At 37.5% G+C, this 26,337-nt stretch overlaps 1 protein-coding gene and 1 pseudogene across 5 annotated transcripts in view; both read right to left on the bottom strand.

The window, feature by feature from the left end:
- LOC141518394 (anoctamin-5-like) overlaps nt 1-22,156 on the bottom strand; it is a 50,502-nt gene extending 28,346 nt beyond the window's left edge. For all 5 annotated transcript variants that reach the window (XR_012477180.1, XR_012477181.1, XM_074230378.1 and 2 more), the window contains exon 1: nt 21,982-22,156. The gene's annotated coding sequence lies outside the window, so the exon portion shown is untranslated. The remainder of the gene's footprint in view (nt 1-21,981) is intronic.
- Nucleotides 10,401-12,390, bottom strand: LOC141518393 (nuclear receptor-binding factor 2 pseudogene; annotated as a pseudogene).
- Nucleotides 22,157-26,337: the final 4,181 nt, after the last annotated feature.

The raw sequence follows: 26,337 nt of genomic DNA, 5'->3' as shown, positions 1-26,337 counted from the left end.
GTTAAACCTGCCCATAGAGAGAAAAATCAATGAATTTTAACTATTATCGGATATTTCCCCTTAAACGAACCAGATAAATTATTCTGAAGCATGTGTTTAAGTAAATTCCAATAGAAATAATATAATGTGAGCTATTTCTCCTTTCTATATTCCAATTTGGTCACCTGAAAATTTGCAGTCTATGAGTGAATAAGCATTTTAAAAATAACTACTGTATTCAAGGCACTTTGCTAATCAGTGGTTATACAAAGAAAGGCATAAAATAGTTTCAGCTCTTGAAGTCACAATCTAATGGGGGAAACTACATGCAAATAGTTGTGTATGAACAAAAAACATACAGGATAAATATATTGAGATAATTGTTGAAAAGAAGACATCAGCATTAAGAAAGATCAGGGGGGCGGCTAGGTGGTGCAGTGGATAGAGCACTGGCCCTGGAGTCAGGAGTTCTTGGATTCAAATCCGGTCTCAGACACTTAATAATAACCTAGCTGTGTGGCCTTGGGCAAGCCACTTAACCCCAATGCTTTGCAAAAACTGAAAAAAAAAAAAGATCAGGAAAAGCTTCTTGTAGAAGGTAAGATTTTAGCAGAGACTTGAAGGAAAATGAAGAGGTAGAGACAGTATTCCAGTTAGGAAGACAGCTCCTGTAAAAAGGATAGATTTATGATACTTCAAGATGTGAATTTTTTTATTGGGTAAAAAATCCCTCCACTGCTAGAAAGTTCAAAAACAAGCCACACCCTAGATGGTTTTCAAGAGATAGGGATGCAAAGAACATGCAGTCTCTTCAGTAAAATTCCTACATAATTTCATTTCGATATAGGGCAACTGTTTTCACAAAATAACAGTAATTCATCTTACTAGATGAGTCAAGTGAATTGTGCAGAGTCATATAGCAAGTAAGCATCAGAACTTGGATCTGAAGTCAGATCATCCTATGTCCAAAATACCACAGAGCCTTACTATAATTTTGGATGTTACTGTGCTTCTCCCTGCTCAAGTTAGCCATACTGGTGGCCAGACTTTAGAGATGATTATTAAAATGTTATCCTATAGAAATATGTTGTACATGACTACACATGGAAATTTGGTTGCCTTCTTAATGAGAGAGAATGAGGAAGGAGATGGAGAATCTGAAGCTCAAAATCTGAAAAAAAAAGAATGTTAAAATTGTTTTTGCAAGTAACTGGAAAAAAAGAAAATATTGAGAAAAACAAATGAAGGAAAGAATTTTAAAATGGTATGCTAATTAGATCAATGTGACCTTCTAAAATTCAACATTAATTTTTGCAGATGCTAACATAATACCCCTAGTTGCAGATACTTAATTGGTTAATAAATTGGGCTTGTTTATTGTTTTCCTTCAAGAATGACCTTAGGAGAACTAAATTACAAACAGATGGCAGTCAATGTGAAACCAGAAGACCATGAGTAAGAGCATCCAATATAATATGATAAAATCCGCGAAAAAGACTTGGTAAAGGGTTTGGGAGTTCTCTAGTTTAGTATCCTTTAATATTAGGAATGTTAGGAAAGAGACCTAAAAAGATTAACTGAAATATAACATACTTGAGGGTAGGGATTAGTTTTTGTCTTTTTTCATAGTCCTAAAACTTAGCAAGGGTCAGATATGTGGAAACTGTTTAATTGACCTGTTAAGGAACATGCTTAAGAACATACACAGGTAGTCAATAATAGAGGCAGGATTTGAAATCGGGACTCCAATTTGAAATTTAGATCAGAGGCAGTGTTTAGATCTAATCCAACAGTGCCAAGTGAAAAGGGAAGTCCATTTGATGCTTCATTCACACTGATGCTCATGGAAGTAACTTACCTGATCAGATCTAAAGGTTGTGTATTATCAAACTGGCAGAAGCAATCCCATTGAATATAGAGTATACAACTTGTTGCCACAGTTTTGATCCTTCAAATTCTTCCATTACTGGTATGGTAGAAAATCATTAATATGACAGAGAGAAGATAAAACAGAAGGAAATTTTGAAATGACAGTGTCTTCTGGTTACCACAATGTGATCCTGGGGACATAAGTGTAGTGGGGGTACAGGGGATATATCAGCTTAAACATTTTCTACTTGATTATAATAATCCATTCATTTAAAATGAATTGCTTGCCAAAAAGAAAGTCAGAAATGACACATGATAAAAGTCAATTTCCTCTCCTTTGACCCTCTCAATTATATTATTTCTTGTACGTACGTAGAATACCCTCCCCTTCTATCTAACTGAGGCAGCTGGATGATGCAGTAGATAGGGAACTGGACATGGAGGCAGGAAGACCTGAGTTCAAATTTGGTCTAAGATAATTACTAGTTGTGTAACCCTGGACACATAATTTCTGTTTACTTCAGTTCCCGCAATTGTAAAATGGTGATAATAATAGAACAGCTGGCCAAAATGTATGAGCACACTGATCAGTATATACAGTCTGACAGAATATACCTCAACTCTATACCTGTTGTCCACCAGGAAAGGAGATATACTTGTCATAATATTAAGCAACTATGCACTTTTCTGAATATCTCTGAAGTTCTAAATATCTGAATTTGTAAATATATACATGCATATGTGCTAAGCTCTCTTCCTTTATAATACAGATATTGCTTTAAGATTTCTAGAACAATCTTATGTCTATTACCTATTATAAAGTAGAAAATGGAAATGTGAAGACCACATTGTCTAGATGAGATAGAACTGAAGCTCAGAAAGCTGAAGGAACTCTCCTGTATCATCCAGCTAGCAATGGAACTAGGATCTGAAGTCATGTCTCTTGCCTCCAAGTTCACTGATCTTTTCAAGTCTACTTCCCTATATTAGAACACTCTTAAAAGTCGGTAGCAAGAATTTGTCTTCTCTCTTCCCCATAGGACCAATAGGAGGACTGTATTTCCACATCAAAACTGGAGTGTTTGACTGCAAGAAACTGTCCACAAATAGGATACATCCATTTTTAGGCGCCACATTTGAAGAAGGACATTAACAAAATAGAATATCTCCAAATTGACACCAGAGCCACAGGAGAATTGGCATAAAGAATTACAAACTTTCAGCCTCCAACAGAAGAATTGGGGGTTTGAGAAAAACTTGATAATAGTTGTCTTTTAAGGAGGTGAAGACTACCATATGGAAGAGGGAGATTAACACAGATCATTCATTGAGTTCCAAATTCCACATGAGATAAGAAAAGCAGTTCCACTACTATTTGGCAGAGTCTGGTTAAATTCTAGGTACATTGCTAGGGAACTGGTTTGTTTTATACTTTGAAAATGCCTGGTGTGATGAAGATAGCTATCTTTTGTTTCCTTATTTCTTCAAAGTGGAGACCCTTTTTTTTGCATGTCCTAAACTCTTTTGGTATTTTGGGGAAGCCTAAAGACCTTTGATCAGAATCATACTTTTAAATATCTAAATTAAAATAGATAGGATTACCAAAGAAAACAATTATTGGAAATGTTGGTGATGTTTTTTTTTTTAGTCACAGACTCCAACACCCTTGCTCTAAAAATGACACAGACTTACATGAATAGATGCAAAGTGATAAGAAGCACAGCCAAGAAAGCAAAAGACATGACAGCTACAAACATTTAAAAAAATCAGTCAGAAAATACTGAAAAGTTGATGCTGCAAAATGAAAAAGTATAAGCATGACTCTAAAGAAGAGATATGATAAGATACCTCTTCTCCCTTCCTGCAGAGCTGGTAAGTCCATAGCTATAAAGTATACTTATTTTCAAATATTTTCTACATTAATTGATTTCATTTTTTCCTTCTTCCTCCTTTTATTAAAAAAATTCTTATTTTTTATGACATGGCTCTCTATATAGAAAGAGGGGAAGTTAATAGAAGTAGAAATTTAGGTAATATAAAAAGAAGAGATAAAATTTTCATTTAAAACATCAAAGAAATAAGAAAACAGACAAATAAGTTATCTAGGAATTCCATCAAAATTATCTATTTCCTTTATTATTTCCTTTTGAAAACTAAAATCTTATTTACCTAATGTTTTTATTTTTAGAAATTAATCCTTTTTGAAAACTCAAATTTTTTACATTTATTATCCTATATTTCTCAATTTGTCCCCTGTCTCCCCCTCCCAATGAGTAATCCCTTATGAGGAAAAATAAAGAAGAAAAAATAAGTCCAAAAAAACTAAACATCATATCAGAAAAGTTTTGGGGAACATAGTTCCTTCCTTACCTCTGAAAATAGGGATTTTTAACCTTTTTTTTGATCATAGATCCCTTTACTCTTGGGAAACCTATGGACTTCTCTTAGAATAATTTTTTAAGTGAATGAAATTAAATATATATATATATATGTATATAAGCTTACCAATTATAGTGAAAAACCAATTATACTGAAACATAGTCCTCAAAATTATTTTTAAGGGCAAATTCATGGACCTCAGGTTAAGAACTCTAAATTTGTATTTTCAAGATGGTCAGAGTTTTCTATGTAAGGTTTAGGAGTTGTATCTAGCAGAATGCTTTCCCCTATGGAGCTTTATTATTGTCTGGCCCCTAGATCTTGAAAAAATCTTCATATATAAATGTGAGAAATAATTTTTAAAACATCAATTTGCCCTTTCTGAGCTTCAGAATGTTACCATCTGGGTAAAAGAAAAGAAAAAGAAAAACCCAAAACTCACATTTCTGGAGGGTTTTAAATTGACAAAGTACTCTTGAAACTACTTCCTGAAATTGGTACTGTAAGAATTTTCAATCTCATTTTTACAGATGAGGAATCTGAGACTCAGAGAGAAGAAGCCAGCCACTTGATCAAGGCCATGTCAGAATTGGTATTCAAACACAGATCTCCAATGAATCTATCTTTTTCATTGTTGTTGTTTTTGTGAAACAATGGGGTTAAGTGACTTCCTAAAGGTCTCACAACTAGTTAAGTACCAAGTGTCTGAGGCCAGATTTAAACTCAGGTGCTCCTTTCTCCAGGACCAGTGCTCTATCCCCTGTGCCACCTAGCTGCCCCTCTGATCCAAGTTTAACACTCTTGACTATACCATCCTTTCTTTCAAGAGGGTCCAGTATCTTAGTACAGGGAACAGAGAACTGTGAGACTTCAGAAATTTACTCAGAAGTGAAGCAAAGATCCCTTCTTATAAAAGGGTCACCTGTGGAGATTCTCTAGCTCCAGTAATGAGCAGAAGAAATGAGCTTAAAATGTTTTGACATCAAATCAATACTTAGATCATGGAGTGGGTAAGCTGCTGTATAGGTATGGTCTTTTAGCAGGTTCTTAATGCCAATTTTTTCCTTTCCTTCTTTTGTATGATAAGGGCACTTTGAAAGAATATAGTAAACCTAGGAGGCAAACATGAGAGCAACCACTTAGATACATTTTAAGTGCCTACTCTGTATAGTGCATAGGAAATGCTAGGAACTTTGGGAGATAGAGATGACTGGAAGGTAAGACAGACCAGACCAGGGATATATAAAGTTCTGTACTGCAAAATAAAATATAACTAACATTTAAATTTAATTTTACAGTTTGAAAAGTGTTTTTTGAATAAACAAATGATTTATTATTTGATCATTGCAACCATCTGGTAAAGTTAAGTACTAGCAGATAGTTTAAAAATCCATTTTACTACTAGGAAAACTGAGGCTCAGAAAGTTAATTAATTTGACCATATTAAGTGTTGGAGGTAGGATTCAAATACATCACTCCTGATTTGAAATACAGTGTTCTTTTCATAATACCATACTACCTCTCAATGATAAAAGTATAAATCATGTGAAGAAAAATGATTTTTGCAGGAGGTGGCAGAATGATTCACCTAACAGTAGTCATTTAAGTTGGGTCTTAAAAGAGGGAGAATGGGGCGGCTAGATGGCACAGTGGATAGAGCACTGGCCCTGGAGTCAGGAGTACCTGAGCTCAAATCCGACAGACACTTAATAATTTCCTAGCTGTGTGGCCTTGGGCAAGCCACTTAACCCCATTTAACTTACAAAAAACCTTAAAAAAAGGGAGATATATTTTAGAAACAGAGACTGAATTAAGGCATGAATGAGTTTGAGTGATAGCATATAGACCATTTCAACTGCAACACAGGATATAATACAAAGGAGAATAGAGAGAGATCAAAATGGAAGAGTAGTATCATATAGTGCAAGTTTTGAATATGGAAGTAAGTAGCAAGGACATCTTTTGGTAGCTATCAAGAGCTTTCCCAAGGTTTAAGAAGAGACATCCTAGCAGGGTAAGATGTGCATCAGAAAGATTACATGGTCACTGATAGGAAAGATAGATGGAAGGGAGGAGACAAAGAAAGGGAAGTCATTAGAAATGAAAAGGAAGCTAACAAGGAAAGAGAGAGTTCAAGGACAGAATTAATAAGATTTGGAGAAAAATTGTAGGAAAGTAAATTAAGTACTTGGTGCAAGGGAAAATTCCTAACAATTACAGCTTTCCAAAAATGATTTGAGGGAGAAATTTAGGCATATACATGCAAAATTAAACTATTAATAAAATGCTTTTAAAAGTAACAAGTAGGGGCAGCCAGGTGGCACAGTGTATAGAGCACCAGCCCTGGAGCCAGGAGGATCTGAGTTCAACTCTTCACCTAACTTCACCTGTATAATTACTTGTGTGGATTAGTCAATTAAGAAGTATTTATAGACATGGAATCTTTTCTCAAAATGGCAGTGAAAATATGAACAAGAAGGCACTATGTCTATCATCAGACACTTAATAATTACCTAGCTGTGTGACCTTGGGCAAGTCACTTAACCCCATGGCCTTGCAAAAAAACCAAACCAAAAAAAAAATAACAAGTGAGAATGTAATGAGCTGTCTTGACAGAATTATAATTCATTAATGGTCTACAAAATAAATTCTTGCCATCCACTTGTCAGGGAATAATTGTCTATGTTGTAGGGAGGGAATTCTTGATAAGGTATGAGCTAGACTCAGTGGCCTTTCAGGTCTCTTCTCATCTGATATTCACTGGAGCAGAGGAGAAGAACATGAACATGGTGAGAGAGAAAGAAGAGTCAATATTTTATGCTTTCCATATCCTTTTGTGGAAAGGAATTTCTTTCATAAGACTATGGAAGGCAGTTCTAATTAGCCACAGAATGGGCTAGAACAGTAGAATGGATTGTCCTTTTTCAGTCTGGAAAATGCCGTGATATAAAGTCCTCAGCCCAATCTTATCTTTCTATGTACATTTGGCCCATGTTTCCTGACATTATCAGATGTTTCCTGAGGACAGAGCAGCTATCTGCACAGCAGGAAGGAGCAGGCTGGAAGCACATGGGGGCTGAGGAAAGCTCAACAAGCTTATTTTATTAATAGTTATTAAATGATTATTCAGCAATGGCGATAGTTCACATGCAGATGACAGAGATATCTCAAAATGTTTGTCCAACCACTTACCTGAAGAGGACATGTTACCACATATAAATAAACCTGAGATTATAGCATAAGATAGTGCCTTCTTGTTCATATTTTCACTGCCATTTTGAGAAAAGATTCCATGTCTATAAATACTTCTTATATGACTAATGCTTACAAGTAATTATACAGGTGAAATTAGGTGAAGGATGAACATTAAAAAAGAAAGGCATAACTAGGAAAAAAATGGGCTATATAAGATTTGTAGGATAATTTCCTTCCATGATACTACATAGGGTGAGTGGAGTACTGGTAGACAGACAGTCAACACTTCCTCCCCCATATCCAATCTGTTGCCAAGTCCCATCATTGTCACCTTGGCAGCATCTCTTGTTTATGTCCCCTTCTCTCTTCTGATACTATATCCAATAGAAGCCCTTGTCACCTCCTATCTGGATGATGTCAATAGCTTCCTGATAGGTCAGCCTGCCTCAAGTCTCTTCCCACTCCATCCTCCATTCAGCTACTAAAATGATTTGCCTAAATCACAGGTCTGATCATTTCAATAAGCTCCAGTGGCTTCCCATTGCCTCCAGGACTAAATACAAAATGCTTTGTCTGGCATTCAATGACCTTCATAGGCTAAATCTCTAGCTTTCCATTGTGTTTACATGCCTCTCTAATGACACCAGCCTCCTGACTTTTCCATCTTTTGACTCTGGTTATATTCTTTGGTTGCCCCCACACTTGCAATGTTCTCCCTCCTCAGCTCTGACTTTCCTGATTTCCTTTAGGTTTCAACTAAAATTCCACCTTTCCTTCCCCAATTCTCTTAATTCCAGTGCTTCCCCCCTCTCATTTATCTCCTATTTATATTGTATATAGAGCTTGCTTTGTCTGTATATGACTGTGTGTGAATGTTTGTTGTTGTCTGCTCCATTTAACTATAAGCTCCATAAGGTTGAGGACTGTCTTTAGCCTGTGTTTTATTCACATGCTTAGCACAGTGTCTGGCAAATAGCAGGCACTAAGAAAATACTTTCTGATTAAGTGATACTCATCAGGATACTAAATTGGGTGGGGGTGAAAAGGATTAACTCTTAGATGCAAAGAAAGTATGTGGAAGTCTGGTATCTACTACCTCATGGTCCAAATTGATATCACACACACACACACACACACACACACACACACACACACACACACACACACATTCATACCCATCCAAAACTGTGTGGTAACTCCTTATTATAAGAGTTGAGCTCATGGGAACTTTTAGATTTAAAGAAAAAAAGCTTAGAGTGTGTCTACCTAAAAATTCTATTTCTCACTGATAGTGGGAAAATGGATAATGTCAATAACTTCCTGGTAGGTCTTCAACATCTTTAATGTCCAAGAGCTCCTGCTTCTGTCTGCTGAATGGAGCTTTGCAATAATCCAACGAGGAGCTTCATTTTCTCTGGGATCTGGATGATATTCTTCTGGATGGGCATCTTTATTTCATTCATTCATCTATTTTCTTTAAAGATTTTATTTATTTTGAGTTTTACAGTTTTTCCCCTAATCTTACTTCCTTCCCCCACCCCCACAGAAGGCAATTTGTCAGTCTTTACATTGTTTCCATTGTTTCCAAATTGAATGTGATGAGGGAGAAATCATATCCTTAAGGAAGAAACATAAAGTATAAGAGAAAGCAAGATCAGACAGTAAGATAGATTTTTTTCTAAGTTAAAGGCAATAGTCCTTGGTCTTTGTTCAAACTCACAGTTCTTTCTCTGGATACAGATGGTATTCTCCATTGCAGAGAACCCCAAAATTTTCCTTGGTTGTTGCACTGATGGAATGAGCAAGTCCATCAAGGCTGATCATCACCCCCATATTGCTGTTAGGGTGTACAGTGTTTTTCTGGTTCTGCTCATCTCACTTCAGCATCAGTTCATGCACATTCCTCCAGGTTTCCCTGAATTCCCATCCCTCCTGGATTCTAATAGAACAATAGTGTTCCATGACATGCATATACCACAGTTTGTTAAGCCATTCCCCAATTGAAGGAAATTCACTTTAAACTGGACTACTATGAATATTTTTGTACAAGTGATATTTTACCCTTTTTCATCATCTCTGTATAGGCCCAGTAGCTGGATCAAAGGGTATGTACATTTTTGTTGCCCTTTGGGTGTAGTTCCAGACAGCTTTCCAAAAAGGCTGCATGAGTTCACAGCTCCACCAACAATATATTAGTGTCACAGATTTCCCACAACCCTTCCAACAATAATCATTGTCCTTTCTGGCCATATTGGCCAGTCTGAGAGGTGTGAGGTGGTACTTCAGAGATACTTTAATTTGTATTTTTCTCATAAGTAATGATTTCGAGTAATTTTTTCATATGACCATGGATCGCTTTGATCTCATCTGTAAATTGCCTTTGCATAGCCTTTGACCATTTGTCAATTGGGGAATGGCTTTTTTTAAAACAAATTTTGACTCAGTTCTCTGTATATTTTAGAAATGAGTCCTTTGTCAGAAATACTAGTTGTAAAGATTGTTTCCCAGTTTACTACATTTCTTTTGATTTTGGCCACAGTGGTTTTGACTGTGCAAAAGTTTTTTTTAAAGGTTTTTTTCAAGGCAAATGGGGTTAAGTGGCTTGCCCAAGGCCACACAGCTAGGTAATTATTAAGTGTAATTATTAAGTAATTATTAAGACCCGATTTGAACCCAGGTACTCCTGACTCCAGGGCCGGTGCTTTATCCACTATGCTACCTAGCTGCCTGCAAAAGTTTTTAAATTTAATTTAATGTAATCAAAATCATCTAGTTTGTTTTTAGTGATGTTCTCCATCTCTTCCTTAGTAATAAAGCGCTTCCCTTTCCATAGATCTGCCAGGTAAACTACTCCTTGATCTTCTAGTTTGCTTATAATCTTGTTTTTTATGTCTAAATCCTGTAACCATTTGGATCTTATCTTGGTATAGGGTGTGAGGTGTTGGTCTAATCTAAGTTTCTTTCATACCAACTTCCAATTTTCCCAACAGTTTTTAATGAAAGAAAGAGTTTTTATCCCAATAGCTGGTCTCTTTGGGTTTATCAAACAGCAGATTACTATAGTCGTTTCCTGCTATTGCACCTAGTCTATTCCACTGGCCCACCACTCTATTTCTTAGCCAATACTGGACAGTTTTGATGACTGATGCTTTATATAATATAATTTTGGATCAGGTAGGGCTAAGCCACGGCTTCTTTATTTTTAGCAGCTCTGAGTACTTGGTCAGCACTTCCCAAGGGGCATGGATCTTGACAAAGCAAGGTTTTCCAGGCTTAGACTTTTAAAAGGAAGAAGACCCATTCATATTAATCATGCCGTGAAATGGGGCTATAGAAATAAGGCAAAATGTAAGTTTTTTTTCTTTCAACCAGTCTTTAGGAGAAAGTCAAATGCCATGAAAGTAGGTTATGTGCTACACCCTTAAAAACCCACCTAAGAGACTTCCAGGTTATAACAAAGTTAAATAAAATATTCAGTACAATCTCTTATGCTTTTGGAGAAGTAGTATGTTATAATCAAAAGAGTACTGAACTGGGAATGTGGAGAAAACTGGTTCCAAATGCTACTTCTTTTTTTTAAAACACAATTATTTTATTGATTTCTTGCAATCAAATGCTGCCAACTAGCATTGCTTCCATTCACGCACCATTCAGAACAAAGGGAGGATTCCTTGGGTGTTTTGTAAATGATGCATAACATTTTAATACAGCAAACTCAAAGTTAAAACTTAAGATGCACCCTGATTAATTTTGTAAACTGATAATTAAGAAAAGCAGAACTAATAATTTGGTTCCTTTCTTGATGAAGTGGAAGTTGAAACGTTTCTCCTGCTGGTCCGGAGGTTGGCGCCACGCTAGGAGGAGTGAACAGCGTGGCACGCGGAGGACTCACCCCTGCAGGCCGGGCATGCATCCCGGCAGGACGGGAGCCTCCTCCCAGACCAGGCCACATTATCCTTTATGGCATTGTGGATCAGTTATTACGTAGAGCATAACCCTGAAGGGAAGAGAAGGAAAATCAGCTGCTGCTTGCAGAGTTCTTCTGAGCTGGCGTGGGCCTCCCCGTGACCCTTCTCCACGCCGGTGGTCCGTCCGCTGACCCTCCACGTGGAGCGGACCCCCTCGAGTCTCGTGGTACCCCTCTGCTTGTCTGATTGCCTCTCCCTCCCCGCCGCCCTTTGAGCCCCTTGTGCCCATCCACTTAACTATTCCTGAGTCCTTTCAGAGTATCTTCGGGGAGTTCCAGAAGCGGGAGCTCGGGGGACGGAAAGTCCAAGGGAGGAAGGTTGGGGATGGGAATGTCCTGGGCTTTTCCCGGGGTCGGAAGCCAGGTGGAGGGGCCGGGGGCAGCCTCCGTGGGGCTCCCCAGCTCAGATTTCTCCACAACGTCGGCATCAGCCTCCAGCCCCTTCTCGAGGGGGGTCTTCTGGAGTCCGGCCCCCTCTGCGCGGAGCTGCTTGTTCTCTCTCCTCAACCTTTCCTTGTGGGCCGCAAGAAACTCCACGCGGCGCCTCAGGCCGGCGGTGTGGGTTGCCTGCTCTTCCAGGGCGGTTTGGTCACCTTTCGGGACTTTGCTGCCGGGCCACGGTTCTGTGGGGTCTTGCCTCTTCTGAAGGAGAAAAAGGAGAGTGTCCGGATCCCTGTCCAGCACGGCTGGCACCGGGGCGGGGCGGGGATGAGCCTGCTGGGCCCTGGGCACCCTCTGGCCCTCAGGCCCATCCTCCAGCAGCGGCTTGCAGGGGCCTCTGTCCGGAGGCTGCTGGACTTTGCACAGGGCTGTCTGTCCCTTTGTGATTCCAGTGATGCCTGAGCCTGCTCGGACTGTGCCAGCTTCCCGGCTTCAGAAGGACAGGCGACTGCCTTTTGGTGACCCCAAACGGCCTCTTCGTATTGCCCTGCAGCGAATGCCCGCTCTGCTTCCCTGCTCTGCTGATGGGCCAGGTGGAGGGGTCCGTCCATCACTTCCATAGACGCCGGCGCGGGGGGCTCATGGGGGGCCGGAGCAGGGCGGCGCTCGGACGGGCCCGGGAGCCGGATCGACACCGTCGCCGCCGCCGCCGCTGCCTCCTCCCCTCAAATCCTGCTTCTGACATGCGTCACTGAGCAAGTTTTTTGGCTACTCCTAGCCTCAGTTTCTTCATCTATGAAATACTTTCACTGCTTGCCTCCCAAAATGAACAGCAGAGCCAATCGTTAGTGTTTCTTCCCCTCAGATTTTCCTTCATTACAATGATATCTCTTGTGTTATTAGCATCATGGGTGACTTCATCTCTCTCTCTCTCTCTCTCTCTCTCTCTCTCTCTCTCTCTCTCTCTCTCTCACACACACACACACACACACACACACACACAGGCTGTACTTCCATAGTAAACTATAATCTTTTTGAGAGTACAGAGCATTTTGTTTTCATCTCCATTATCATCAGAGCTTATCGAAGCTATGTGACCAGGAAGTCAGAAATACCAGCACCTACCCAAAAGTATACTTAGAAGGCAGTGAAGAGACACAATGAATAGACAGGAATGAAGGCAAGAAGACCTGAACTCAAAATTGACCTTAGAGACTTAATAACTGATGTCCCTAGGCAATGTATTTAGCTTCTATCTCATTTTTTCAACTATAAGATGTGGATAATAATCACATCTATTGAACAAAGTTGTAAGAATTGAATGAGATAAAATTTGTACAATGCTTAGCAAAATTTTGGGCATACAGTAGACAATAAGTGCTTGTTCCCTTTCTCCTTTCCACTGACAAATATTTTTTTATCCAGTTTATAAGCTCATAATAGCAAAGGAAATGAAAAAAGTCAAAGGCAATACAAATGTCAATCATCAAACTGACTTAGACGTTATTTTTTCAACTGTTCACCCCAACTCCTTAATCGCTTCCTCAATTGAAGTCAAAAAAATTTAACCACAAACATGGACATTTTGGACATTTGGGATAAATTTTGTAATGGAAAATCTTACACTGTAATCTGTATTGGCTTAGGAAATTTATGAGATGACGTTTTCTTATAATGAATTCACTACTAACCATTACAAAATAACACCACCTTAAATGCACTGTATTCCAAAGAGGGGAAAAGTTAAGTAAACTTTCATAATATATTCTTATCATTGCATGAGTAAAAATGTCATAATAAGAAATGATCAGAACTTCTCTCTATGCTTTAAAAAAATCAGTTATCAACAAAAAGTTAAATTCCATGAGCATAATTCTATTGATAACCTCACTTGTTTATTAATCAAAATTAGTGTTACTGTTTCACTTCAACAGCTATCCTTCAAAATAGGAAGCATGGCATAGTAGATAGGACACTAGAAATGGGATCAGGGAGGAAAAGATATGGGTTCAGATCACATACTAGCTGTAGGATCCTGAGTTCAGCACTTTACCTCTCTGGCCCTTGGTCTGTAAAATGAGAAGGTTGGACTCAATGACTAAGGAAGGGACCTCAAAGGCTATTTCCAAATCAAAATCTATGACCCCATGAACAGCATTCTTAATGTAGTTATGATTACATGTATACATGCTGTTCCCTAATAGACTGTAAATTCTATGAGGGAAGGGATTGTTTCATTTTTCTGCCTTTGATTTTTCAGTAGATTACCTAAAAAACAATAGGAGCTCAATACATACTTGTTGATTTATTTATCTAAGATTTAGTTGATTGTATTATATACATTGAAAAATAGTACACTTTGGCTTTAAATCTGGATTTATTTAAGCCTGTCACTTACTGTCATGAACAACTTAACTGGTTTGTGGCTACATGCCTCAAAATTTCAGGCCTAATATTGCAGGAAACATGTAACCAGTGAATATGATAGAATAAAAATATATTTTAATGCTATTTTATCCATCAGATCAGGGAATCTTAACCTTTTTAAGCCACTTATCATTGATGGGAATCTGACACAGCTTGGTCAGTCTTCTCTCAGAATGCTTTTAAATGTTTAAGACAAAAAATCTAAAAAATGACAAAGGAAACTAAAGGTAAAATAAAACAAAGATTTCTTTTGGCTCCTCCTAAGTCATAGTTTTGTATGCATTATAAAAGTTATAGCTTTATGTGTATTATAGAATATTTACTTTATCACATTAAACTGAATTATAAAAGTAATAGGGGCTAGACTTTAATTTTCATAAGCAAAAGAAAGAAGAAATTTCTTCTATCAATATCAATGCAGATTGACACTTTCACTGCAAACTCTTCTGTTAAAAATTGTTTGGAGCACTGCGTGGTTAAGAGACTTGCCCAGGCTGTGAACTCATCCAACCTTTCTGGAGAGCAGTCTGGAACTATGCCCAAAGGGCAGCAAAAATGTGCCTACTCTTTGATCCAGCAACACCATTACTGGACCTATAACCTGAATCGATGATGAAAAAGGGTAAAAACATCACTTGTACAAAAATATTCATAGCAGCCCTGTTTGTGGTGGCAAAGAATTGGAAATCAAGTAAATATCCTTCAACTGGGGAATGGCTTAGCAAACTGTGGTATATGTATGTCATGGAACACTATTGTTCTATTAGAAACAGGAGGGATAGGAATTCAGGGAAGCCTGGAAGGATTTGCATGAACTGATGCTGAGTGAGATGAGCAGAACAAGAAAAACACTGTATACCCTAACAGCAAAATAGGGGTGATTAACCTTGATAGACTGGCTCATTCCATCAGTGCAACAATCAGGGACAAGTTGGGGCTGTCTGAGATGGAGAATACCATCTGTATCCAGAGAAAGAACTGTGGAGTTTGAACAAAGACCAAGAACGATTACCTTTAATTTAGGAAAAAACCTGATATTTTATTGTCTGATCTTGCTATCTCTTATACTTTATATTTCTTCTTTAAGGATGTGACTTCTTTTTATCACATTCAATTTGGATCAATGTATATCATGGAAACAATGTAAAGAGTGACAAATTGCCTTCTGTGAGGGTTGGGGGGGAGGGAAGTAAGATTGGGGAAAAATTGTAAAACTCAAAACAAATAAAATCTTTAAAAAAATAAAATTAAACAAAGAGAGAGACTTGCCCAGGGTAATACAACTCATGTGTATCAGAGATGAGATTTTCCTCCAAATCTTTCAGACTCCAAAGCTAACTCATTATCAACTGCACCACACAGTTATAGAAATCAATTCTTCCAGCATAATAATATGTATAAAATGAACAATCAATCACTTGCCAAATCCAAGAATTTGAAAACCAGGAGATTCCTTGAAGAGGAAGGAAAAGGCCATACTTAGAATTTTTAAAGTAAAACCAAAGTTAATCTTTCTGTGGGTAATGAGGAAATTTCCCATAAAGCTTCTGTCACCAAGCTGTTCCTTTGAAAAGTCAACATTGTTGTTTAAAAAGGGGGGGTTGGGAAAGCTCTCCAGAGTAGCATAGACTAACATTGCAAAAAGTGCAATCAGAAATATTTTCACTGAATCTAATCTTAGATCATATAACTACTAAGACTGAACTGAAGATTAAAAAAAGAAAAAGAAAATCATTAGAAAGAAAAGGGGAGTAAGATCAGGGAAAAATTATAAAATTCAAAATAAATAAAATATAAACAAAAAAAAACAAAAACAAAGAAAGAAAAGGGGAGCTTGCCTATGACTGTTTTAGCCAAAATTTCTTTTTTCCCTATTTAAAAAAAATCAGATCTATGAATGGTATTTTTGAGGTTTTTTTTTTTTTTGACAAGGCAATGGAGTTAAGTGACTTGCCCAAGGCCACACAGCTAGGTAATTATTAAGTGTCTGAGGTCACATTTGAACTCTGGTCCTCCTGACTCCAGGGCCAGTGCTCTATCCACTGAACCACCTAGCTGCCCCCTACAAATGCTATTTAACTAGTAATATGACCTTGAGAAAGTCACTTAATCAATCTGAATCTAATTTCCTCTTCTGAAAATTGAGAAGGTTGCACTCAGTGTCTAATCCATCACAATCTATCACTTAGTTGGATGTGATTAGTATCAAGTGATCAAATTCTTCTTCCCTTGCACTAGCTCTTTAAGTATATCATCAGGCTCATACTAGTCTTAAAGGGCTCATTATATTTTATCATTCATCTTGCCTTTATAGGAATACTTTCCCAATGTTCAAGACTTCTTGGGCGGGGGACTATACTGATTGAAAAAAGATAAAAGTTTTTTCCTAACATTGTGTTCCAAATTTCGACATTCCTTTCTCTTCTTCCAAATCTTCCTGTTAGTCAGGATGGATGGGCCAAGTGAGCCAGGATGTATTTAGATGACTGGTATAAACTGAAAGATTCAGAGAATATGCATTTACTAGGGATTCTTAAGGATATAGTTGTATTTAATTAATGAATTCATCAGGAGGGTCAGAATTACTTGCTTTAACACATGAAAGGAAGTTAAATTCATGGTTGAAATCTTAAGAGAGCAAAGGGACTGCAGTGATTAGTTAGTCCAATGGATTCAACACACAGAAGGAAAAATATAGGTTTAAGGAAACTGAGGACCACCAAAGTCAAGTCAATTGCTTGATAAACTCCTAGTTAATAACAAAAATTGGATCAGAATTTAGGTCTTCTGATTCATATAAAGGCAATTGGTTCTATTATAATGGTAGGCTGTCCTAAATGCTACAAAACATCTCACCAAATGAAATGTGGGACTTATTACAAAATGCAGTGACAAACATGACTTAGCCAAGGCAAATAAAATTTACCTTTTTGAGATTTTACAGCTTTCTTTACCAAGGATTTATTATTGTTTATCTAATTTATGATTAGAGTGTTAGGTCTTTCAGCTAATCTGCTCTGCCCGTTGTTTTGAATGAAGAAACTTTAAATAATTATCATATGTTCATTCATTCAAGTTGGTACAAATGGCAAGACCTATAGATTCTAGAGTTACAATATTGATGGAAACCTCTAATCTATTAAATAGCCCATAGTTCTGTGGATGCATAAGCAACTAAGGAAGGAAGGAAACAAGCATACAATAAGTGCCTACTATGTGCCAAGAACAATACCAAGTACTTGAAAATATTGTACCATTTGAGTATCCCAACAATTCTAGGAGGTGGGTGCTATTAATGTTATTATTGACATTTTATCATTGAGGAAATGAGGTAGATAAAAACTAGGGTCATAAAGCTAATATATATTTGAGTCAAGATTTGAATCCAGGTCTATCTCCAAACTCAGTGCTTAATTCACATTACCACCCAATTATCTCTAAGGTAAACAGTATAGCAAGGGCTGTAGGAACACTTCCTCCCCATTTCTGGAGTAAAATATCCTTTATAGTGAAGAGATTCATATATAAAGCATGCTATTCCAATGAAGAAGGTCACAGAAGAAAGTGGAAGGTAACACTATATCACTAGGAGCATCCTTTAAATGGCAATTTCATTGGTGGCCTGGGTCACCCTTAGCATACCGAGAAGAGGAAAGACACTTGTAGTCTGATTACCCTGCCCTTTTTCCTTTGGGCTCCTATCCAGATTGTTAAATCAATACAAAATCACTCAGGCTCTCTAGCTCTAATATTAAGGTGATTTTCATCATGGAAAAGTATCAGCTTTTAGCCACCAGAGTAACATTACTTTGCAAAAGCAGAGAGAGTGAAAAGAATGCTCACAATGCTTTCAGCATTTGGCTTCATTTGCTGTTTTGCCTAAGTTAACCATTAATGGTACTGTGTATTTTTTATCTAGATGTTTATGGAGTTCTCACAAGTGAGGTGACAAAGCTTTTTGTTCAACTTGGACTCTCCTTATTCATGGGTTTAATATATATATATATATATATATATATATATATATATATATATGCATAAAACAAGAGCAGTAAGCTGGTATGCTTTCAAAATAGATGAGATTAAGGAAAGAAAGACCATAGGGAAGTTATGGAAATTTGGACTTGGAGTCAGTCTCAAAATTTAGCTCTGAGCAGAGTTGGGAAAGGTCACTAAACTCACATGGGCCTCAGTTTCCTCATCTGGAAAATAAGGGGGTCAAATTCTCTGATCTCTTAAGGTCCCTTCTACCTCTAAATCTTAAAATCCTCACTCCCCAAAACAACCAGAAAGTTATTTTATTTCAAGAAAAGAAAAGAAAGCAAGTCATTAAGATACAATGTGGCAGAGTAGATAGAATGCAAGTTCTAGAGCTAGGTAGAACTGAGTTTGAATTCCACTGTAGACACTGACTTCCTGTGTGCCCTTAGGCAAGTTAATCTTCCTAGACCTCTGTTTCCTTTTCTGTAAAATGAAATGGAGGAAGAATGTGATTATTTTTTTTGCAAGGCAAATGGGGTTTAAGTGTCTTGCCCAAGGCCACACAACTAGGTAATTATCAAGTGTCTGAGACCAGATTTGAACCCGGGTACTCCTTCCAGGGCCGGTGCTTTATCCACTATGCCACCTAGCCGCCCAAGAATGTGATTATTTACAAGATTTCTTCTTAGTCTAGATCAATTATCATATGATTGTATAATATAAGACCTATACACTTCAAATGGTATTCAGGTCACCACATGCCTTGTCCATCATATACATTTTCATGAGGAATGGAGAATAAGGAAGGATATAAGGACCCCTGGTCCTCAAAGTTCCACTAAGGAAAATATAATATTAAGATGAGATCTGGAAGTAATCTTAAGAGGTAGTCTAGTATAATTTCACATTTTTAGATGAGAGGAAAGGGAAGTCCAGGGTGTTTTAGTGAGTTGCTTAAGGTAATGTGCAAGGACTAGGGGTGAGTGGGAATTGGTATCCAGGTCTCAGTTCAGATCCATCACTTTTTCAATTGTGGACAGAAAAAAATGACAATTTTAATTTCAAGTCTGTGGAAAGGAAAATAAATGTTATGCTCTAGCAACTCTTCAAATGAAAATAGGAGATACCTAGGAGACACCATTTCACCATTTCTCTTTCATCACAAAAAAAATGGTGTTCCCATTAGCTTAGTCACTAAGTTCTTTTAAAAGAAGAGAATAAAGGCCCTGACACAAGGATAGGGCTGAGTATAAGGGTTCCCTTAAGTAATACTTTACACCAAAATATATGTGAAGAAATTCACCCTTCCTCTCTTAATACTCTCAACATTTAATTGGATTCAGAGTTCAGATTCAAAAGGGATATTTAAAGATAATGTATTAATTACTACCTCACACCAATTAGATTGGCTATAATGACAGAAAAAGAAAATGATAAAATGTGGAGATAATGTGAGAAAATTGGGATAGTAATATACCATTATTAGAGTTGTGAACTGATGCAACCATTCTGGAAAGCAATTTGGAACTATGCCCAAAGGGAATAAAACTGTGCATACCTTTTGATCCATCAATATCTCTACTAGGTCTATACTAAAGGGATCATTAAAAAAAAGAAAAAAGAACCCACAGCTATATGTGGTGTCAAATAATTGAAAATCAAGGAGATGCCCATCAGTTGGGGAATGACAGAACAAACTTCAGTACAATTACTGGAATAAATTGGGGAATAGAGTAATTGTGTAAAAATCATGGGCAGATGGATTTAAGGAAAACTTTGAAAGACTTATATGTATTGATGCTAAGTAAAATGAGCAGAACCAGGAGAATATGGTATACATTAATATGATCAGTTATGACAAATGCAACTTCTCAATAATACAGTGATCAAAAGCAATTCCAAAAGACTGGTGATGAAAAATGTCATCCACATTCAGAGAAAGAACTATGGAATCTGAATGCAGACCAAAATATGCTATTTTCACTTTAAAAAATATTTTTTTTTCTTTTGCATGCTCCCCCCATTTTGTTCTCATTCTTTTTTTCACATGACAGCATGGAAAATGTCTAACATGATTGTTGTCCAGGTTTAACCTATATCAGATTGCTTGCTATCTTGGGGAGGGGAGAGAGAAGGCAGGATGGTAGAAATAATATGGAGCTCAACATCCTACAAAAAATGAATAATGAAACTATTTTTACATATAATTGGAAAAGAACAAAATACAAAAAATACCCAGATATACATCAATCTTTAAGTGAATTCTTCAATATATTGGACTATTGTCCTCACAAAGACAGATCACAATATTTCTATTGTCAGAAGTTGTTCTGGTTGAATTCATTATCCCACTTCCTGGTGATTACTAACTTTAAAATGAATCAGATTGCAATCAGAAAGAAAGATACAGTTCAACACTGAGCTAAATCTAATCTCAACTTAAAGTCCTGCAGAGTTTGTACCCATTACCATTGATGGTGAGACCTTAAGGTCACCTCCAAACATCTGGAAAAGTAGCACTTTTATTGTTGTCTATGTAAAGGGAGCATCAACAAGGTGAACAATGCATTAGGATAGAGCTGATTTCCTTTTCCTAATCAAAGGTAATGTGCAAGATGGGCTGTACCTGAGAATTTTATTTAAATGACTTTTCCATATCTACCTAGTCCTCCTACCCTGTGTCAAACCTCCAGGAAGACACAGAGGAAAATTGTACAGGATGAGCAGGAATGAATGGGGTGTGATCTGTATTATAGGGGGAACTCCCATATAGGTGAGATCAGAGAGTACCCATAATCACCTAGCCAATCTACCAATCAACAGATTGAAAAATTTCTGAAGAAAACAAAAAAATCCTTAGACCTAGTGTCCAGGTTGATCCACAGGACTTCAAACTTATGCAGGAGTTGAAAAAATGCTTTTCAATGCCTTAGAATTATATTAGCCAACAAAGGTCCAAGAAAAGAGTTAAAAATTAATAACCCACTTTTCTCTGCAAAGTTGGAGGACCATAGGGGCAGAATACTACACACTCTCCAATATCCTTGATTCTATGGCTTCTTTGATACCATTTTACCCTATTATTGATATGTTGAAACCACCATTAGTTTGTGAGCTCTTTAAGGAGCCAAAGGAGGAGAGGTAGGAGGAGGAAAAAAAATCAATAAACACCACCACATATCCCATATAAACTTGCCCAAACAAGTACCAGTTTTCTCTGCTTTATCTTTTTTCGATTCCACATTCATTACTCTTCTAATTACTTACCATCTCTTTTTTATCTTTTTGCTATTCATCATCACTATAGGAAAGTACAAAATCAATCCACTGTACCCTATCACAGAAGAAAATAGAATCCTTGCCTTGCTGGAAGATGGAAAGGGTACAGAAGTGATTACTTCTCTCTCTCTCTCTCTCTCTCTCTCTCTCTCTCTCTCTCTCTCTCTTTCTCTTCCTCCTTTTCTTCTTTTGCCCTCTGACTCTCAGTCTCTTCTTCCTTACCTCTTTCCTTCCCTTTCTCTGCCTGTTTCTTCCTCCTCTTTCCTTCTTTCTCTCCCTCTGTCTGTTTCTTTGTGTCTGTCTTTCTCACAATCACACATGATGGAAAATCTGAGGAGAAGGGAAACTAGACATGTGAGTGACATGCACACACATGAACAGAATCCTTGTATACATGTAGAAGGAAAAGCAGAGATAGCAAGGAGCTAGTTAGTTTCACTCTAAAATATTCAATGACAAAAGCATTTGTATAGCTCCAGGATTATAAAGCTAAAAACAAGAGTTCCTGGCTTCCAAGTACTTACATTTTATATTCCAAAGGCTAAATGATGCACCATCTAGCAGATAAAATCAAGCCAGGTTCTATGTTCAAAACCATATAAGAGTTTCAGGGTAAAAACCAAAGGGTTAGGAATAGCATTGGATCTAATTACCCTGGAATTTCTTCATTTAAGGATTTTTTTCAAAGTTGTTGTTCTGCTGGTGTTTACAGCAGACCACTAAGTGGAGGCCCAGTTCGGAAAACAGGCAGCCTGCCAACAGCACTGACTGCCAAGGAGACTGCCATGAGCTGTTTTTGAAGCAGGGTTCACTTCCCAAACAGAAGGCTCAAGTGAACAAATACTTATCCCAGGCTATTGCCCAAAGTGCTCAGTTCTCTGGGGGTGATAAGAGAACTGAGAAGATCACATTTCCCATGTGGCACAAATTCATCACTTCTCTATTTTGGAAAGCATCAAGAGCACTGCAAATTAGCAGTGCCAGGAAGTGAGAGGCTATAAGTTTCCCTCCTCTTGGAAGTGGTTCTCATGACTGGTAAGAGGGTTGCTGGACTTGAGCTGAGGTATCTTGCTGTACTGTAAAAAGGAAGTAAAGTTTGTTACCTAATCATGCCAAACCATTGGACAAATGTGTGATCAGGTATGTGGCAGATGAAATGGGTGGAACTGTCATCCTTGAATTATAGCTAGAGAATGAAAGGATCCTTAGCAATCATATAGTCCAAACTATAATTTGCTGAATTCATCCAGCAATTGGGTGAAAAAAATTATCCAACATCACACAAGTAATAAGTGACAGGTCTGGGATCATAACCTTAGTTTGTCTCATTCCAAAACCAGTGATTTTTTTAATCCAACTGAACCACCAAATTCATTTCACAAGTATCTCAATATATTACTTATATCACATCCAGGCAAGTAAGGGAATTTAACATCTTCCAAATTGCAAATATGCCTGCATTGTGACTATAGTTGTCCTGAGATAACAAAAATAGCATCTTCTATTTAATGGATGGTCATTGGAAAGCTATATGATGTTTTCATGAAGGAGGATACAGGTAGATGTATCTCCAATTGAACTTGGTTGCCAGGCAGAAATGGTCCTGACTATATTTGGGAGGAATTATTCTGGAATATATTAAAATATGTTGGGGGGGAAGGGAAGACTGGGGATTGGTTCTCTTGTGTGTGGAAGAAGGGTCTTGCCTTAATGTCTGGTCACAAATGATTGCTGAAGCCAGTTAAGGAAGAGGATGTTGCATAACAGGTAGGCATATGAACATGGGGGTCTTTATTTTATTCTGGTCCATGATGGCTATATCTCAGAAGGTACTGTTTGACACTCAGATGTTTTCAGTTGGGCAAAATAGTAGCAATGTGTCTTGGACACCAAATGGCCCCTGGATTCTGGATAAACGGAATTACATTTGCCCTCATGTAAACATCTGGGGTTACTCCTATAAGATTTACTAGGCTACTCAAATCTAGCAGGTTGAACCAGGGAGGGAAAGTGCAGGTTTTCAGTGCATCCATCCAAACTATAAGCTGTGTAAAAACACCATCAGGCTATAAGACACTGCCACAGAAACAGGTTAAACCTCTTTGCTGTCTGTGTGACAACTGACAAGAGAATTAGCAATTATGCTTTTAATCCATAAAAATCTCCTGCCACTGTAGCTTTGAGATTTTTAAAATTCTTTTTACTTTAACTCAATTTCAGTCACTCAATGGGACAAACATACTTCACAATCAATCATGACTGTTACAGTTTCATAACTGATTTCTAGCATTTCTAGCATCAAATCCTATCTTTCTCATTTTCACACTATTCAATCCACTCAGCCTTCATCATGAGTACTTGTTCCTTGATCACTCCCTCTTCTACAAAACTGTTCCGGCTCTGTGTACCTCTCTATCTGGCCTTGAACCCAATCATCAGTGATTTTAATAATATTCTTGGCTTCTGTCCTTGAATTCTTCAGGCCTTTGACCTTTAGCCCATCCTACATCAAATATAGTTAGCCTGGTTAACTCATATTTCCCTTATCTTCTACTCAAGCATCTGTGCTCAAGAAAGTCATGAAACTCTCATTGTTAAGTTCAATAAAGATTCCTATTATTTCTCTTAATAGAGCCTGTCAATACAACATAGAAATATTTTCATTTTGTCATGAACTCATTATATTCCTCAAAGAAGCTATTCTATTCTATTGTTAAATTTTCCTTACGTCTCCAACCCTACTCTCCCTCCTTTTGTCTCCTATTTCTTAGTTAATGAATGTGTCTCCAATTTCACTAAACCTGTAGTCAGAAAGGAAGATAAAGTTTTCAGAGTCATGGACTTGTTAGCTCCCATCCATATTACTTTGAGCAAATCTATTTATTTATGTTATCCTCAGTTTACATGTTGTAAAACATGTATTAGAGAACCATCCAATAGGAGAAATAAAAGGGTCTTCAGGGGGCCCTGCAATCAAGTTCATAGATGGTCAAGAATTTTTTCTACCATATATACAACTAATAGTCTACCAGTCTTTGTTAGAGGGTCTACTGTTTAAAAGAACCAGCTGCTTCTCAAGGCAATGGTGTCAAACTCAAACCAAAGACCTCCAAGCCAGACAGAAGGATCCTTATAGGCTTCATATTAACTGAGAGATGCATATATTAAAATTATCTATGTTCCACTGCATTTTAATTAATCTTATTAGATATTTACCAAATACATTTTAAACTGGTTCAATAGGTCTTATGTTTGACACCACTACTCTAAAGACATTCCATTCTTTTATACAGTTCTATGAATTCCTTAACTCTCCCTAACTTACACATATTCAAATCCATCTCTTCTGCCTTATTCCTAAACTCTTAGAAAGGAAAATCTAAGGTCATTAACTCCTCTTTCTCACCACTCAATAGTTCCCCCCTTTATTTATTTATTTTCCAATTATATGCAAAGATAATTGTCAATATTCATCTTTTTGCAAACTTTTGAGTTCCACATTTTTCTACCACTCTTTCTGTTGTGTCTGACTCTTCATGACTCACTTAGAGATTTTCTTGATATGGAATATTGAAATAGTTTGCCATTTCCTTCTCCAGCCCATTTTCCAGAAGAAAAAACTGAATCAAACTGGGTTAAGTGACTTGCTCAGGGTCACACGGCTGGTGTCTGAAATCAGATTTGCATTCAGGAAATGAACCTCTGATTCGGAGCCCAGCCTCACTGCACTCAGGTGCCATCTAGTTACCCTTCAACTTCTCAATGTTTCCCAATTGAAATTCTTTCCCTTTGAACCTCCTCCTTTTCTTTAATTCTAGCAATAGATAATTATCCTTTCTCCCTTCTAGGTTAACCTTTCCTTCTAGGTCTTTGACTCCACCTTCTCCAGAACTCTGTAGCCCAGATTAATCTTGTTTATATTTTGCATCTTCTTGTGCCAATACTGGTAGAATTGAATCTATATCTCAGATGCTATATCCTGAGAAGGTAAAATAGTATCTTAAAGGGGTCCCAATGTAACCTATATAACATGTTATAAACATTGTATTCCAAGACAGAATTCCCATGGACTCACCTGAGGACAGTCTCTGGAACAAAAATGGCCCTTTCTTATCAGAATTGCAAAATCTCCTTGGAGCTCTTATTTGGAACTCTAACATCCGAAAGGAACCAAAGTTCACTGGTTCTCCACTGTCCAATGCCACTGGCTTCCCTTTGAGCTTATTTGTCATCTATTCTATATTCATCTTGTGTGAACCTAGTTATTCATCAAAATATGAACTGCTTAAAAGGGAGTTTCTGACTTTCTCTGTTTCTACTTCAATTAATCTAGGACTTGATAAATTCTGCTTACATCTCTGAAGATGGAAGAGAGAAAGGGCAGATCTTAATTTGTAGGTGTATTGATCATACTGATCAGCCAGAGGGGTTAGAAGTGAACATGTTAATCCACAGTTACCTCCTAAAGATTTCATTTGCTGAAATTCTGGTTGTCATTCCTTGGCTATGGGAACAGGAAGAAGAATCTGAGCTATGAAATGGGTAAATTCATGACAAAACTAGAAAAGCTTTTGTGGCAGTTTCTCCTGAGTGTCTTAGGTAAGAAGTGGCTCACTTACCTAAAACTGAATGACAGCAAAACAATAACCATTCCCCAGTGAGCCAATACCAGCTTTAATAGATGTGTTCAGTGGACTTCCCCTAATTTCTCCAGCAAAGTTAGGGGTAGCTATGAAAGAAATTTAGACTACTTATTTGAGGTAGCTGAGAGAGTAAATCATATATGTCTTCATGGGCCTGTCCCTTTTCTTCCCAAGGCATATTTAAAGGAAAGAAATCTGTGACTACAGGAAATAAGATGCTAAAATGTTCTTACCTTA

Source organism: Macrotis lagotis, chromosome 3 (assembly GCF_037893015.1).
Source record: "Macrotis lagotis isolate mMagLag1 chromosome 3, bilby.v1.9.chrom.fasta, whole genome shotgun sequence".
NCBI lineage: Eukaryota > Metazoa > Chordata > Mammalia > Peramelemorphia > Peramelidae > Macrotis > Macrotis lagotis.
Note: the sequence above shows the minus strand (reverse complement) of the source record. Positions and strands in the feature narration are given on the sequence as shown.